This window comes from Globicephala melas, chromosome 9 (assembly GCF_963455315.2).
Source record: "Globicephala melas chromosome 9, mGloMel1.2, whole genome shotgun sequence".
In the NCBI taxonomy this organism is placed as follows: Eukaryota; Metazoa; Chordata; class Mammalia; order Artiodactyla; family Delphinidae; genus Globicephala; species Globicephala melas.
The window spans coordinates 76,339,911-76,358,798 of record NC_083322.1 but is presented as its reverse complement, the minus strand read 5'-3'; the positions used below and the strand labels follow the sequence as shown (position 1 = coordinate 76,358,798).

The following is an 18,888-nucleotide window of genomic DNA, read 5'->3' as shown; positions in this document are numbered from 1 at the left end:
ACCTGATTTTGGTGACGCTTTCGTGACTGGACACTTACTATCCTACTTAAAGCCCCTAGGTGTCTGTACATCACCTTCAGATTTCGCCCAGCCCCTTGTATATGAATTAGGAAAAGGTGCCTCCTCCAGACTGCTGAATTGCAGAAAGCACCCGCCCACCAGGTTGATGCAGCCCTGCACATAAGCGCTAGGCAAACAGTTCTTTCTCACCCTTCAACTGGGCGCTTTTCTGCAGAGCACAACCTCACAATCACATAGCCGCAGCCCTGTGCCCTCCGCAGACTGTCTACAGGGCATTCAAAGTTTCTCCACCAAGCCCTTCTGGTTAGGATCTAAGCAAACACATCTGCTCTGTGTGCTCATTCCCCCCATACACAGTGCATAGAAAACCCAGCCCTTCTACCTGTCACAGGTGGCAGTGCAGTTGCCTGCCAAGTTCAGCCTTTTCTTTCAACCCTCGGGGAGACAGATCTACACCCAGCCTCTTGCATTGTATATTTTTCTGCTGTGAATTAAAAAGCAATCTATTACATCACCCTAATTCCAGGGGAACATAGCAACGGTTTCCATGAAGCAGCAGCACCCCTCACTGGAGCTGAAGTGAGGAGACAGTACATAACCTCCCCCACCACACACACACACACACACACACATCCTCTACCTGCACATCCAGAGCACACCAGCAACTCTCTCGACTCCAATGTCCTACCTCTCTCAGCTTCTTGGACTTTAACTCTTTTATAATCCACATGGTTTAAAGAGACTTTGTTCAAATCCAGCACAGGGCATCTGGCAACTCTTGCTTTGGAATTTGGGGTAGTTGGCACCCTTTGCCTTAGAGCTTCCATCAAAATTAAGACTAGAATGTTTTCATTTTTATATTGTGTAACAGTAATTAAAATCCAAATTTACAGAAGGTCCAAGGAGAAACATTTTGAAAGAAGTTGAAAAAAGGAATATTTATAAGCAAATTAAATGTAAATTTTAATATTTTAACTATGTGTATTATGTAGTTATAGAGATATGTGTATTAGGCCTCCAGAACTGATCAGTCCTATTCTGGAAAAAGGGTTATACAGAGGAATTTAACAGTCACATGGCAGATGGGCAAGGGAAGTCTGAGGCAAGAGATCCTTCCCAGATGATAAGAGGGTTCAGGTAGCCATATAATTTAACACCCAAACCTGACACTTTGGGGAAACAAAGTGAGCGCTGTGAAAACACTGAGCTGACAGATGTAAAACAGAACTGTTCCAGACAAACTGGACACCCCATATATGAATCAAAATAACTGCACACTGCTGACTGGTAGTAGAAACTAGCAATGAAACTGATTTCTAAATTGAGCCAATCAGTGGACATTCACTCCAAGAGGAACATTAGTGAGAGTGATCAGAACGGGGACATGGAAGGCATTTTAATTTGTAATTAATGACAGCTCGTCAACTCTCAATGCTCTTTCTGAGTGAAGGATGGTATACTTTATGGGCCATATTCAAAAGGCATTAAACCAGAAGTCAGGACACAAGCTGTAAAGGAACCTAAGAAGAGGTATCATGATTAATCATTCAAATAAATACAGTTGGATTAGTAAAAATTAATTAAACTAATAAAAAATATAAACTAGAAAGAGTGGTCTAGATGTCCAAACATGTGTGTTTGACTTGAAAAAATCTGATAAGTATGCTATACCAAGGTACTTAAAACGGGGGACTAGAATTGTTTAGAACTGGAGCCCAGCTAGAATACTTAAGGGAGGATGCGGGAAAGGGAGAGATTTCATTTCCCAACTGGCATGCCATTTAGCTAGAAGTGGTACTTTGGTTCCATCCCTTGAAGCTTTTAAAAAAAGCTTGGAAACATACACACACACGTGCACATGCACACACACACACACACACATCAAATAAACATGAAAATTAAAGCTATGTTCCCAGTTGATGATGAATTTAAGTTAAATTAAAAAGGAAGAATTAAAGTACAAGACTAACTGCCTTCAATTAAACATTATACATGGCTCGACAATTAAGATACCATTGATTAACTATAAACTAGAGACCAATAATAGTAACTAATAGTTAGCTGCATGCAGCTACCATGGTATTACTCCTCAGAATAACTCTGAGGGATGAGAAATTATTATTCACGTTTTACAGATGATGAAACCCAGATATTGTGAGGTTAAGTAAACCTGTCCGAGGTCACAAAGCTAGGAAGTGATAGCAATTAGAGATTCAAGTTCAGGGAGCATGCTTCTACCAGGCTGAAAAGCCCTTACATTCAGCAATTCTTTGTGCATGGGTGGGAGAGGAAAGAGGGAAAGTGTCCCATAAGGGGAGATCTGGTCACAGATTGATAATTTGCTTCAGGATTTCAGTCTCTACACATCACCAACCTTAGTGTATTAAACAGCCTAGACAGAGGTTATGGCAATGCAGCTCAGCAAATACATCAGTGCTTTCTTTTGTGTGAACACAGCTACTTTTCTTTTTCAGTGAGATTAAAAAATCAGATCTCTCAATTTCAGCTGATTCTGATAAACTCTTGGAAAGGCAAAAGGGTATCTTCTGGAACATCCCGGGGGGGGGGGGGAATCTGCCACCGTGGCTCCGTGTGGGTATCCGAAGCCCTTGCAGTGTATACACCTTTATCTTCTCCATTGTTGTGTCATTGCTCCTTGACGTACAGCTGTCTATTGGAAAGACATTGTGAAATTCTCTCTTATGAAAGTCAAATGTGTTTGTGGTAAGATAACAGTAATGAAATACAAAGGAAGAGTGACTTTGCTTCTACTTGGGCACTCCTACTGCATTCCACAAAGAATGGTGTCGGAAGGGGAACTTCTAGCATTTTTAGAGTTTCACTATTTAATAACATTTTAATTTTTAATACATTCAAGTTTCTAGTTTTAGTGACATTCACAATGGAATATACAAGCACGCATGTCTTCTAAATAGCCTTGGCTCTGTAAAAGAATCAGTGGTAAAACTGTTCCTGTAGTTTAGATGTTCTGGCTGGGTTACAAAAGCAGGCAGCTGTGTAACAAGTTAACATTAAATATTAAAGAATAATTGTAGCATTAAAGCATTAAGTTTAATTGTCTCTGGCTACATATAACTCAGTCTTTGGTGAACACAAAGTTAGTGTATCAGGGTGGAAAAATTAATGACAGTGAAGTTTTGATTTTGAAATTAAACACAATGCATTTCTAAACATAGAAAGATGCCTGGAATTTTACCTTTAGGATTTTATCTGCAGCTCGGAGCCTATTAAGGCTATTTCCGTGTGCCTTTTTCTCTTTTGTGCCTACGTCACCGATTTAAGCTTTTTATTTATTTAATTTTAAGAAGAAAGAAGATGTTCTGTAGAAAGCATTGTGCCTGCTAACCACAAGTAGGACTAGAAAAGGACTAACGGGGGGGAGGGGCGGTAGGGTCGTTGCAAGCGGGCGGTGTGGCAACATCGGATGATAAGAGGGAAGATTATACAGCACTCCCCTGTAATCTTATTCCACCCAAGAAATTTGGGAGAATGCGAAAAAGCAGCAGCCCAGCATTCTTGAAGGGGCGTGGCTTCCCTCCAGGGGCTGTCCAATCGAATTCCTTCAGAGGGAGATACCTCGAGAAGATTGATGAGGGTTGCTAGGAAACAGGAGCGTCCCCCTCCCGCCTGACCCAGAGATTGTTCTGCACAAGCCCTCTCCAGGGGCTCGCAATGTGCAGCTGAGCAGCGTGTGGGGCAGAGCTGCACATCGGCCTCGCAGGCTCGCTCCCTCTTTCTCCTCCAGCATGCGGTCCTCCGGTTGCTCGGGGACCACAGGAGAGTTCTTCCAGGGCTGACAGTCCAGGTTCCCCCGCAGGCCAAGGGCTCTAGCAGAGCTTCAAAGTTAGAGCCGACGACCTCCCTGCCGCCCCACTCCCCTTCACCCAACCCCTCCGAAATTCACCAACCTTTGCAGGCACTGCCTAAGGCTTTCAAACAGACGTGAAGCCGCCAGCAAAACCGCCCTGGCTTTCTGTATAATAATCTGCTCGTCTAGGTACCCTGGCTCACTGAAGACTCTGCAGATACACCCCTGTTAAGGGAGGGAGGAAGAGGGAAAGGGAGGAAAGGAGAAAGAGAAAATGAGAAGGAGAGAATGCCAGAAGGTCCGTGCCTCTGCCGAGAGTCCCAATTAGATGCGAAGAATTCAGCCCGGCCAAGGTGAAGGAAAGTTGCTTCCAAGCCTGGGAAGTGGGTTTGCCTGTACAGAGGAGAGGCACTCAGCTGGGAACTGCTCCCCTCCCCTCCTCGGAAGACCACTGGGTCCCCCCTTTTCCCAACCTCCTGCCTCTCTTCTCCTCCCACCCTCCCTTTTCCCACTCCCCACTGACTCGGAAGCCTGGATGCTCTACCACCAGGCAGTGGTCCAGCACGCAGCCTGGAGGGGGCGGGGGCAGGGGGCACTGTGACAGGAAGCGGCGCGCACAAGTTGGCCATTTCGGGGGCAAAATAAGTTCTCCCTTGGATTGGGAAAGGACAAAGCCAGCAAGCTACCTCTTTTGTGTCGAATGAGGAGGACCAACCATGAGCCAGAGCCCGGGTGCAGGCTCGGCCGCCGCCGCTGCCACCACGGTCAGCTCCAGTCCCTGCCGGGAGTTGGCGGTTCGAGGTAAGGGGCCCAGAGGAGGACGTGCCCCTCTGGAGGGCGCCCAGTGAGGGCGCGGAGGCTCGGGTGCCGCGTGGCGCAGGCTCAGCCGGGAAAGTTGAGGCAGAGCCCGGACCAGTCCCTACTGTTCTGCCGGGGGTGGGAAGGATGGGGGCCAGAGGCAAGGTGGGTGTGCGTGAGTGAGAGTTTGTGTCTGCGCGCGCTCGTCTATGTCTCCGGGAGGGAGGCAGAGCTCAGAGCACAGATCTGCGGTCAGGGTGCCCAGGGCTGGAGAGGTGGAGGGACTAACTAGCGCTCGCAGACGCCCAGGGAGAGCAGTCTCATGAGCCAACCACCTCCAGCCCTGCCCTGGGCTCAGGATAGGTTTCTAATCGGGGATTCCGTACGCTTTGTGCACTGGAAACCGTGCGACCGACTGGCTGCCACAAGGGCGGTTTCCTTCCTGTGGGTGCGAGGTTGCCAGGCGAGGTGGGCAGCGGTCAGTGGGACCTGGTCCTCGCCGCTTCTGGGAGACGCTCTGCTGCCAGAGGCGGCCAGAGGTTTGCTCTCCTGCAAGCAGGTTTGGCAAGGATCCCTAACTCGATGTCCTTTGCTCCTTTTGGCTTGAGCGAAAAAATCGAAAAGCCAGACGGGGAGCCTATCTCTTCATCGATCCTGTTCCAGTTTCTTATCTGACAGTGAGATAACACAGAGAGGGCGGGAGATTCGCGATGCAGAAATAGACTAGGAAATAGATCCAATAAGCTGGTTTCTTAAGGATTTCATTTAGATTTCCTTCTAGTTCCTTCCCTGGATTAGCAAACGTAGATTCCCAAAGGTATAGCACTCTCAGGTAGATATCTTAAGGGGACATGCCCCTGCCTTTTAAGTATTTCAAAGCATTGTGAATTTTAATAACAAACAATAAAACTGTATACTTCTAATGGTCTGTGCTCAAGTGCTCAGCTAATTTACTAATAAAGTTATTTATACTGTTATTTGAATAGTGATATGTTTGACCTACACAGCGAGATAGTTACATATCAGTATAGTCAAAGCTGAGATTAGTGTGAGTTAAGGATCTCAGAAGCACTTCATTACTTTAAGTTTCTTGCCTTAAATTTATCTGTGCTACATGATCTTAGAAGTGTTCATTAGCGCTATGTTGTGTTTCTTTGGAAGAAAAAAAAGCATCGATTTGTAGAGAAATATTATTCATTTTCCTAAATTTAAGTCTGCTTTGGATTATCTGATCACATATTTTAAGGCTGTTACCCGGACTCTAATTGTTCATGTAAATATATGTAATATAGGCATGACAAAACCATTTAGACTGCCAATACCCTAAACTCAGGTAGATTACACACTTCCTACCAAAGATGTTTAGGAGACTCTATTTGTTAATACTTCTACAGTGCTATGCACATTTTCCTCAAAACAGCCCAAAAGAATTTGAATAGATTTTGGAAGTATTATACACCAGACTTTAATAAACTGATCTATTCCCTTCCATCATGTGAGTGTCTGGTATTTACAAAGATTTCTCACACCTGTAGGTTTTAGCTGTTCATCCTTTCAAGTTCTGATCACCCAGCAGTAGGTACCTGGGTATTTTGAATAGACCTGCCCTAAGGCTGCCTTGATTTCTGTTCAGAGTAACACAGGTGCTCAGGATGCAAACAGGAGAAGTCTTGAAATTTATATTTTCACAAATAAGACAATGAAAATTTCATAGTATCTACATTCATTGGGCTAAAGAGAATGATAAATGGTACAAATAACTTTTAGAATTGATAAGCCCCTCCCCCCCCAAAAAAAAACCCTACTCATAAAACCTCTTGTTCTGTGAGCTAGATTCACACCAAGGAAATGTGAAACTCAACTTGCAGAAAAGTATGCCAACACAAGGAATAGATTAAATTTGGAGACAGGGAGAGAGAGTCACCCCTTGATTTAATTGAATGGAATTTGTCAGACTTCAGAAATATCTAATCAATACATTGAGAAAAGGTATGGAAGGCTACCAAAAAAGAAGATATTATAAATAATGAAATATATCCTATGGTCTTTTTTAAAAGTTGCAGTGTACACATGAAAAGAAACAAGGGTAAGTCAGATGATTTACCCCTACAATCACCAAACATCAAAATGAGCCCACCTCTGATTTTATGTCACTGCAATTAAAATTGGTAAGTTAAACAAACGCAAAGAGAGCATAAAATGCAGTGATCTTTATTTTTTATCAAACTTAAATTAATATTTTTATTGAATGAAAGAAGTAGGATAATTGGCAAAAGGTCACCTGTCTCACTTCTCTACTTCATGACAGGTGATCAACCAGAACCACACAGAGTGAGGACAGTCTTATTTTGAAAGATTCCCAGCAATCACATTTTTACAACTTCCCTGGGTAACTTTTTCTCCTTTTATGTCAAGCTCTTTTTATCAAATTAAACCATTTTCTCTTTCTTGTCCATTCTAATAGATATCAGTCACAATATGGTACTTGATTTCTTTCTCCAAGGTTGTAGCTACCTCCTGCCAAAATATAGCCCACTATCTTGGGGATGAAATGTTTCATTTTGTTGTCCTGCACTCAACATGGTCCCAAGATACCATTAAACAAAAGAAAATTACTACCTAATATCCATTGAAGGCCAGCACAGTATGCATTTATGCATGTTTGAATACGGCCCGAGTTCCAGGGTAAGACTTGTTTTCTCCAGGGTTTACTCCCCAAAGAAGTAGTAATGTTTACCCATAGTTGTCTCACTTTGCTATTTTACACTCAGTTTAGTGTGCATTTTTGTCTCTCCAGAGACTCTGCTAAATTCTGCATTACATGAATTTGTTGAAATTGCTCCGAAGAAGTAGCATAAAATTGTAGAAGATTATCCACCAAGACTGTACACATAAAATGAGTACAATCATAGTCGTCATGGAGAAGGTAGAAACTATTAGGTCATCCCCCTCCTTCTTCTTCTAATGTAGGCTTGGTCCCCATAGCACACCGTATTTTGGAGTACTTCAGTGCAGTCTGATTTTAAATGGCTCACGTAATGACTTCTTCTAGCACCCTTGAAAGACTATTTCACAGTCTAATAGTTCTCCCTATCAAAAACTTTGTTGCGACATTCAGCCTAATGTTCCTCTGGTGCCATTTGATCTTGTTACTTATCCCCTATTGTAACCGCCCTGGACCAGTCCATTCTCTTGCCTGATTTACAGCCTTCATCCACCCTTTATACAGGACTTGTAAAATACAAAAGCTTTATAGAGTTACAGGAGAGAACCCAAAGGTGACAGTTTTATATCTGGACATCTTTTCTAAATATTTAAGATACATCTTTCAGGTCATTCATATGTATGTGTGTGATTATATATTCCCAATAATTTATTTCAGTAATGTAAGTGTGAGGAAACTTTTCATCTCTGACATTCATGACCTACGTGAATACTGAAATAAGTAATGTTCTATGTGGGTGCACATTTATGAGACATTTTCATTGCAAATGTGATGTCAACAGAACCCTGTCAACGCCCACACTACAAGGGAGTTCTGTGACATGCTGGTCTGATGCTCCACGGAGCCCCAGAAGCTGCTGGCATGTAAATTCCACTATTGAAATGAAAGTGATTTCCATAATTAATAGAATGTGCTAGGAATATAATAGTGTAGGTATTGATAGTTAAATGCATACATTAACATGATAGAGCAATTCTATTAGAATATAGTAGCCCCTTCCTGCTAAAACAATCTGAAAAGCCAGCAGAATTAGGCGTGAATTTATCACTATGCTGTATCATGAAAAGTAAGCTCAAATCATGCATACATCAATATGGAATCTATTTAGATTTATATGGAGGTACCATATGTGAAGGTTACTTTAAAAATAGAAAAGGCTGTAATAACCACAAGAGAGGAACAGGTTTTCACTTTGTTCACTTACAATCTGCTTCCAAGACATCCTTGTGTAGGATTCCTTAAGCGTCTCGAGCAAATATCTTGGTAGACTCACCATCCCACTCAAATGTTTCTTCAAGTCCCAAGCATTGAAAGGCAAGTTCTGCCAGACAGTAGAAGAGTGATAGGAATCAGGGAATCAGCTCCTGGGTTACACTTGGCAAGTCCAGAAAATACAGAATCAAGAGTGAGGTGAATCAGCAGCTAAAAACACAACTTACTGCTGTTCCTTTACCGCTTGGTGATCATTAAGATCGCATGTAGAAACATTTACATGGATTGTTAGGGAAACAAAAAGCAGAAGTGGCATTCCAAAACTGAATATAGCTTTAGAGGGATAAACTTAGACAGCATGGAACAAATAACTTTAAAACCAGTATTCTCTCTTCTGAAGCCCCAAAGTGTTTTTATAGTGCCACTTACCACATAGTGGTGAGTACCCTCAAAATGATTTTCCTTAGAAACAAAGGGGAAATTGATTCTCTTGGAATAGGAAAAGTAGGCCATTAATATACTTGTGACTTCTCCCTGGGACAGAGGCATTCTAAGAAGTGTGAGTCTCTACACAGAATGTATCATGTCTCCACCAAATGAGTAATCTTTTTATTGAGCTGGAAATCGTACACTGAACTTTTAGGAACAGAAGAGAGAAAAAGATCTTGAAAACATTCAAACAGAATCTCTACAAGCATAGACGAAAGCATCACATTTGGAAATAAAATCATACAGAGCGAGGTAGCTCCACAGAAAGCTCATGTTTTTATTCCTTATTAGAATTTACTTCACTATCATTGCCTCTGCACAATATTGCCTTTGCCAACCCGCCACACACACGCGACATTTCAGTAAATTCAGTTGGAAGAATAGAGGTGTGCACCAGACAGAGAGAAAATTTCAAAGCCATGATACTAGACACATAGTTTGAAAAAAAATTACAACTTGCGTATATGCAGCATGGGAGTAGTATTAAGAGTATAACATTTTGATTAGATTACCCTAAAAAGAGATTAAAGAAAAGGTAGCTAATGGGGAAGCAACCAGTGAGTAAATATTATTAAGCACCTAGTATAAGCAAAACAAGATTCAGGACATACAAATGGGGACACACACAAAAAATGTTAAAACACACACAAACTCTCATAAACATGTTGAAGGTATTCCAAAAATCAAACTTGAAACTCTAGAGAAGACGTTACAGGAATTAACATCTGAACAAAAAAGTCTGTTCCTTCATTTAAAAGATGTATTTAGATTTTAAATTCCATATATACATATTCTATCACCCTACGGAGACACTGTGCCACGTGCTGTAAGGTGATGAAACTCTCATAATGTCATAATAATAGATAATTATTGACAAATTGCCATGTTCTGAGACCTCTGCAGAAACATTGCATTACCTGATTTAATACTCACAAAAACCCTATGAGGTAGGTGCTATGATCCCCACTTAACAGAAGAGGAAATGGAGGCCCAGAGATACATTTTCTGCAGCTCGGATAGTTAACAAGGCAAGAACTAGAATTCAAAACTTACTTTCTTATCCCAGGTCCTATTCTGTTTACTACTAAGCTACCTTGCCTCCCAATTTATGTTTTATGCGGGACTTCATTTCATTCACCGAATATTTTCTGAGCTCCAAGTAGAGGGACATACTTTGGTTAAAAAAGAGAGACAGACAGACAGACATGGTGAGAGAAATGGAATCCGGAACAGAATTCAACAGGCTCAGCCTCTCTCCTCCCCCAGAGAGACACAATCTCTTCTGAAGGGTGAAGAAACACAAACAGAAGAAATAAACTAAGAAATTATTTACAGTTAATTAGAACTAAGGGGGAAAAAAATGAGAATCAGAAATATTTCTCTCTTTATGACCTAACTACTTCCCACCAAGAAAATGAGCTGGTAAAAATGTTCTGTAGACTAGTACAAATTTGAAATTTCTTTACCCAGCTGAAATAGTCATTCATCTGTATCTAAGAAACTCTCAGCATTTCACACATTTGGGCGTTTATTCATAATATAGACAACAGCTTGAAAAAGGAAGGGCTCGAGGGTTTCAAATTTTAAACACACTAAGAACAAGAGATGCAAAGCCACCTGCCAGAGATTCCAAAGGCTCAGTCAGTAGTGGGGCCCTGGGAAAACCCACAGACCTCGTGATTCTCTGACCTGGGTGCTTTCCCACAGGCAGAAAACCTGATGTCTTGGTTGCATGAATTTGTATTTCATTTCAGACAACCAAAGAGCTGAAATAGGAGTCTTTACCTGAAAGTCCTTCTCTGATTTGGGATTTGCTCTAGAGTATTTTATAGACATAAATCATAAATGGATATCACAGATCTGTCCCTCCATCGGGGGGAAGCAGTTTCTTTCCATTGTTAATAATACATAGCGCATAGATTATTAGTAATATTGTGTATTTTGCTTAACAGTTTCCATGCACCATGTGTTGGTGAATATAACATAGCAGAAACTGCTTTCACAAAATATGTCGAAATACATGCCAATTCGGGAGATGCCACTACAAGGTCAGAAATGGAATTTTTATGTCTCAAGGAGGAAAGGAGACCTGGAGAATATAATTAACAGTTTCTATTTTGAAGCATCTTATTTTTCCTAAAAAAGCAAAGACCCTCTACATGCTAATGCATTAATCCCAGTGATTTCTGTCAAGTCCAGATATACTGGTGGCCAGACCACACCTCACTTCAGAATAATGAGGAGTCAAGTCATGGGACTTAGAGCCTAACACATATCCTCCACAGACTTTGCTCAAGGCCTGCCCTTGGGAAAGATGTTTTAAAGAATGTTAAATCCCCAACTCCCTCCAAAAGAATCTCTTCCACTACCTGTCTTGGTTCCTTAAGTTCTCTGAATTTTACCTAAAGTATTTCACCCGAGAAATACAAATGACTATATATTTATAGGTCCATGTAGTTCACCAACCCTCCAGCACACTGGATTTAAAGGTTCATTTTTTTTTCAGAAAAGCTGACTTCTTCCAGTTTGGCGTGGAGTGGCAGAAAGAACAATTATAATTTTTACCGATTTTACAAATTTGCCTGAGTAAAGTCCTTCGATGGCTATAATTTCCTGAACAAACATGATGCAGAAATTTGAGAGGAAAACAATCTTTCCTATAGTTATTGAACAAATGACTCCTTGCTAGGAAGGCCACTGAGGTGTTATAGAGTGCTCACCCGACCCACTTTTTTTCCTTCTAAACTTCTAAATGTGTATTTGTTGCTACGTGGTGTAGGCAGGGAATCTAATGATGATAAGTATGGTCCGCAGAGGGAAAGGGTTGGGATGTATGAACTAGGAGAGAAAGAACCCTGAGAGACCCAGGGCAGTTCCCCTTCGCCCTTCCCTTCCCACCCTCAATTATCCACTCCCCTCCCTGTAAATAGTGTTTAGCAAATTATCGCCCAGAAGAGCCTACCTCAGAATCACCTTGAAGTCTACTTAAAATGAAGAATACTGGGACAGATGCATCCCGGACTAATTTCCTTTAGGTTGGGGTTCAGGAACGCATGTATCAAATATGCACCCAGGTTGCTCTTATGCATACTCAAGTTTGAGAAACCCTACTGTTTCTGTCAGCTCGGGCTGCTATAATATCACATCCATAGACTGGGTGTCTTAAACAATTCTTCACGTGGTGAAGAAAGAGAGCAAGCTCTGGTTTCTCTTCCTCTTCTTACAAAGATACTAATCCCATCATGGGAGCCCGCATGCTCATGACATCACCTAAACCTAATTACCTCCCAAAGGTCCCATCTCCAAATACCATCACGTTGGGGGTAGGGCTTCAACTTATGAATCTGGTGCACGGGAGTGTGGGGAATCACGGTACAAAATTATTCCCCACAGCAAGTCCACTCTAATTAGATTGACCAGTGGCCTCAAATAAATTCTGTGAGCCTGAGAATTAATTAATTAATTAAGTTCAGCTAATAGAGCGCAGTCTCCATGACTTGGGTGAATAGATTCATTTTTTGGAAAACTCATACTGTTGTCACTGCAAAGGAATTTTTCTTCTATTACCTAAAGGAAATTCCGCTAAGAGAATGCAAACACGTACAATACGTATCTTTTGGATATTCTTATTAGGAAACTTCCTCATTTTTGACCTTTTATGCTGTATTTTGTAACGGCAATACTGAGATGTTAGAAAGGGAAGTTACTGGTGTTGGAAGCGGATCATCGAGGAAAACATTATTTCTATTTCTGAGAATAGAAATTCTTCTAGTTTGGTAACTGCACACTTAAAACTCAAATTGTCTTTGGAACTAGATCCTTGTGAGCTAGGGGATGTGGTGAAACGTTGTTTGGTCACAGTCATCCCTTTTGCCCTCCGGATCTGCAGAGCAGTAGCGAATGAAACAAAACAAAACTTCATTTGGCAACTTCTTATACATTCTCCGCTCAGCTTCTACTTCATTCAAGTGACTGGTTGCTTAGCTGAAGCTAGCAAGCCTCACAAATACTGCCAAAGATAGTTCCTAAGCAGCGTTCAGAGCCACATGGGAAAAATGCTGGAGAGTGGAAGGAGGGGCGGGCAGCAGGGGGGAGGGGGACGCTTAGGCGGGACCACCAGCTTTACTTCCTAGGGGGTCTAGGCCAACTTTTTGTTCATTGTTTTTCCACACTTAACAGATTTGCTGAAGAGAAAAGCAATAAAAAATAGACCACACCACCCCCCATTCTCCCAAACATTAAAAAAACATTTGAATTTTTAAAACATACACTGTGGCAGGTACAAAAATGTCCAACTGCTGAAAGCTACACTGTGTCCCTTGCAGAGCCTGGCTCCCTCACCCTCTGTGATGGTTACAGTGTTTATACCTGATAATGGTACTTCCCCGGGACTCTTCCACTGACACAGTAAATCTAGCTAAAGCTAAAAACCCATCACTACCCTACATTTCTAGATTCTAGAAGGGACACCATCATTTTCCCAGAAAGACGGTTCCAAGTCTTGGAATTGCCTATGACATTTCCATTCTGTCTGGTTCTCTGTTAACTCCACCTTCATAATTCATCTGTACACTGTGTTCTTTTCTCTCCTACTACTGTCAAAACCTTAACCCAGGTTATCAGCACTTGCCTCTCAAACTTCTCTAACAGGTTATCTCCTCCAATCTCTCCCTCTTCACGTATTAGTTACTTATCAGATATTTAATGAGTGCCTATTACGTGTCCACTCTCTATTCTACAGATGTTACAGCAGCAGTAAACAACCCCAAAAAAACAATTTATAAGGATTTTTGTTTTCATTCAGCTTCCACTAAATAGTGAGAGTCAGGCAATAAAGAAGGGAACTAAGGTGCTACGGAGAAAATATAATGATGTGATGTAAGAAAAGGGGGAAAGTTGGAAAAGGCAACGTTACTACCAGATCTTGATGAATAACTGACTTTGCCATTCCATTCCTTGGTTTAAAACGCATTAAAGATAAACTCATTACTTAAAAAGGAAGTCAGAGCTTCCTAGCTTGGCCATCAAGATCTTTTACAAGCAAAGATCTTGTCCTAATGAATATTTCCAACCTTCCTTCCTCAAGATGAGCCTCTCCTTTACTCAGATTTTACTCGGATTTCTCCCACAAAAGAGAACTTTGAGTATCTTCGTAAGTCAGAACTTCATTTAGAATGCACTTTCTTCTTCCTTTCTACAAACCGAAACTCTAAGGCCAATTAAAAATCTCACCTCATCTAAGTTCATACTAATGATGTTTTCATGTGTCTTACCAACGCAATTTTTTTCCAAAATATTCATGTGATACTCATCAGCTGGGGGCTTGAATCATGAAATCCTGTTCTGTCCTGAGTCATAGGTAGATAGAACAGCAATTTGGAGAATAAAATCAGAAGGCAAATTAATTTTGTTTCACATTGCACCTTTTAAATGCATTCAGTAAGCTACATTACACACTGATGTAATAGAATAAGAAACCTTAATTGCAAAGGAGTCTCCATTTGCAAACTTAGTATGCCTGAACGAATATAATAAATAAAAATTTGAACTTTAGAGTTGGATCTCCTCTTTGTCCCCAGAAGGAGCCTATTTCAGGTCAGAAGTTCAGAAAGAAAGCACCAATGCTCCTAAGGTTCTCTTCCACCCTTTCTTGTCCCTCTTACCAACTCAAGTTCTGACTCTTCCAAAGATGGAGGGGGAAGGGTGGCCATAGGCAGGAGACATGGGAAATAAGTTCTTATCTAACAAGCTCCACAATCTCTGGGTGCCCAGATTTTTAAGGCTTACTCTCTCTTTCATAGTGTGTGTGTGTGTGTGTGTGTGTGTGTGTGTGTGTGTGTGGTGAGACTTTTTTCCCTTCACTGGGTATCTTCCATGCTGAAATATTAACATTAATTTCTCCCCTTCATATCTCACACTTTAAAAATAAGAATTACTGTTAAAATATTAATTTTAATCCATAAATTATACCATTTTCCTAAAGGCACTTTGCATCCCAAACAAAATAATGCCATATAAAAATTTTAAATTTTGGCATGAAAAGTGACATCAATTGAATTAAATACATCCTTACTGAATGTCCACTGTTTTCAAGGCACTGGGCAAGGTATTGAGGAGGAAGATACAGAGGAGAAAAAGTTACCGTGTCTTCCTAAGAATGTATAATCTTATAAAAGAGATGAGCTATGCATATATCTAACTAAAGTAACAGGAAAATTCAGGAGCTCACCCGTGAAACCCTTGAGTGAGTAACAATACTTGTGGTTGGCATAACTATGGAAAGTACCATGTGAAAAATTTGCTTCTGTCCTGGACCTTGAAAAATGGTTAAGATTTCAGAAAATGGAGACAGCCACTGTAGACCTATGCAAGGGTAGAGAGATGGGGAAGGGGGAGCTCTTGGGGGAGCAGTGTGTGACCTGACTGAGTTGACGAGTAGGGTGTATGCAGGCCAGGGGAAGGTAAAGCTCTGAGAGCATATGGAACAATGGCTAACATTTCTCCTGTAGGCCAAGGAAAGCCTCTGAAAGCATTTGAGCAGGGGAATCAAAGCACAATGTGAAGATAAATATGAGAAAATAAAGGTTTGGGAGTCAGGGAGATGAGTTGGGTCATTATGGCAACAGTTCAGGTAATGATGACCTAAACTAGGGCAGCGGCAACAGGAATAGAAAACACAGAATGAATCTGACACAAAGATAAATAGTGCCTCGTAGGTAAGAATTACCTGTTGGGTGAAAAAGTCCAGCCAAAACAATTAAGCTCGTCGTCTTTCTCCTACAATAGAAAGGGGGTCATGCAATATCAAAGCCCTGGTTTAATAAAGGGAAACGGGGGGAGGGTTAAAAGGCTATTTTTCAGGAACTTGGCTGGAAAAAAATGTAATATTCAAAATATTGACGATTTAAAAACAAGACTTAGAAATGAAATCAGTATCTTCTACACGGTTATGATTTGATAGCATTTATCCACAGACAGCACGTTAAGCCACCACAGTCTCTCACCAGCCTCCTTGACTTTTGTCTTCCCCTTCTAAATCCATCCACCAGGCTAGAGCTGGAAATATCTTAATACAAATCTGAGCATGTTTCCCTCTGCTTAAAACTCTCCAAAAATTTTCCATTGCCCTCAGGCTAATCAAAACATGCTTTACCTGGCCCACTAGGATCTGCATACATCTCCAGCTTTCTGTCCCCTCCCTTTCAACTCACTCTTCTTTCCATCAAACTGAATGGCTTCAATGCCTTGCCCTCTCTCTCCTCAGGCCTTTCCATAGCTGGGCAACTTCCCAGAGCCTGGGCACACTCAATTTGAATTTTCAGGGTTTAATTAGAATTCTATATCACTTCTGACCACCTATAGTATAATAGGTTAGTTCTTGCTGCTGTGTACTCCGCAAGTTCCCTGTACTTCTCTTCATCGTGCTTTACGATAATTGTCTATTTCCCCACTGGGGTCTGTAAGTACTAAAAAGACAGAGACCACGCCTGCTCATTCACAGCTGTATCTCTGTTACCCAGCAGAGCAAATCACACATAGTAGAAGATCAATAAATATTTATTGAATCAACGGAGTAGGGGTTTAATTAAATCACTCTGGAGCTCATTTTCCTCATTTTAAAAATCGGATAGTGATCTTTAAAATTCCTTTTAGTCATATAGTTCCTGCAAGTAACCTTTGTCAATACAGAGGACGGAATTCAGCATCCCAAGTCAGAATCAGTATCCTACTATACTCAAAACATCAGTGGGTCCTATTTATAAATTTATATTTTAATTGCTGTTTAAATAGGAAAGTCATTGGAGGGATGAACTGGGAGTCTGGGGTTAGTAGATGCAAACTATTACATATAGAATGGATGGATAACAAGGTCCTACTGTAGAGCACAGGGAACTATATTCAATGTCCTGGGATAAACCATAATGGAGAAGAATATAAAAAAGAATGTGTATATATATATATATATATATATATATATATATATATGTATGTATGTATAACTCAGTCACTGTGCTGTCCAGCAGAAATTAACATAACATTGTAATTCAACTATACGTCAATTAAAAAATAAATAAGTAGCAAACCATTAATAACAATGCTAGTGAGATGTTTCCCTATTCCTCAACCTGTCCTCATTCTGCAAACCTTTCTCCTCTTTACTGCACCTTAAACAGTGAGATCTGGGTGAAAAAGAGATAGAGAAAAATAACCATAAAAACTGCGAGTTGAGTAAACTTCCCAAGAAGTTTACTTACTTCCCAAGAAAGTCACCTTCCAGGCAGATTTCCTTGTCCCCAGAATTCTCATAAATGGAAACACATTTCAGACATTTTCATAAAAGAGGATGCAGAAATCTCATTTGGTAATACTAATTTCCACCAGCTCCAGTGAATAACACCTCAAGGTGTTCCATTTAATGCAATCTCGCTCACAGTACTTCTCAAAAATAAAATAAAGGTGGCTCACACACATATTCTCTACAGCATTTTTAGGAGAATGAGAAGCCAGCTGTGAATAACAATAACTTTTATTGAATCCTTACTATATGCTAGGTACTGCTTATTTGCTTTAGTTATATTAACTCATTTAATCCTCAGAATAGCCATCCATATGAGGTAGGTACTATTATTATTCCCATTTTACAGAGGAGGAAACTGAGGTACTAACACAAGTTTACATAGTAACAACATAGGTAGGATGTGGACCCAGCAGGTTTAGCTCATGAATTTGACCAGTTGACTATACTGCTTCTTTAGTGAAATCATCCCCAAACTAAAATGTATAATATGCAAAAAACATTTGGAATAACTATCTTCTATTCCTTGATTTGAAAAACAATACAAAACCTGGTAACATTCTGAGCTCTTTGTCAGAAATAAAAATCAGTAGTATAGTCAGATATTGGCCCAATTTGCTAACACTATTAACAGAATATGTTTAACTGTTTACATTTATTATTTTCACGTAAAACCTTCTAATTCCAGTAGCTTGAGAGTCAGCTAAAACTAAAAGAACCACTTCTAAGGCCTTATTTCTTTACAAATAATTTGTTCTTTTGATTTCTAGAACTTGCCCACTCCTTGAAAAGGCAGAGTGACAATGCTTTTAATCTTTTTATTAGCGAGAGAGAATTTAAAGAAAAAAATCACTTCTCTTATTTTGGGGAGAAAGAAAAGATCTCAGATTCTTTTGTGTAAAACAAAAATAATTGATACATGGGTGAAACCAGTGGTCAAGAAAAGGCAACTGTCCTACTTTATTCCTTTTCCTGTCCATCCAGCTCTCAGAGTAGGTATCTTTACATGTATCTAACCCTTGAATTGATTTATTAAGCTGAGTTTACAAGCTAAAGAGGAAGAGGTCCAGAGGAGATAATTACAGAAATACAAATCAAGAGAGACAGCTTTGAAAGAATAGTAATTTTGCTTCTTGCAACTGACCTTAAATCCCTAGGAGGAGAACAGAACAGCTTAAAGCAACCTTTTCTCTCTATTCAGAAGTGATGGCGAATTAATTGTGCAGTTTAGCTGAACTTTGCTTTCCCTTGTATCCTAGGAGGAGATCTCTGACAGACTGGGAATTTTTGCTTGTTTGTAATGTAAACTCAGTATCTAGAGGTAGTTCTTCACACTGCATGGGCTCATTGGAAAGCCCTAATTCCCAAAACAAACAAAGAGGGAAAGCTGAACAAAATAATCCACCAGCAAAAGGGAAAATAGAAAAAATAGAAAATAGAACGCTTGAAAAACAATCTTTATTTTGATCATTTGATTTTAAATAATGCCTGAGAACAATCCTGGTGACTTCAGAAGTC

The 18,888-nt window shown here is 40.5% G+C and overlaps 1 protein-coding gene across 2 annotated transcripts in view; it reads left to right on the top strand.

The window, feature by feature from the left end:
* Positions 1-3,703: 3,703 nt before the first annotated feature.
* GRM3 (glutamate metabotropic receptor 3) overlaps positions 3,704-18,888 on the top strand; it is a 235,451-nt gene continuing 220,266 nt past the window's right edge. The window contains exon 1 of one of the 2 annotated variants that reach the window (XM_060304730.1): positions 3,704-4,651. The gene's annotated coding sequence lies outside the window, so the exon portion shown is untranslated. The remainder of the gene's footprint in view (positions 4,652-18,888) is intronic. The other variant, XM_030857001.2, reaches the window with a different exon arrangement.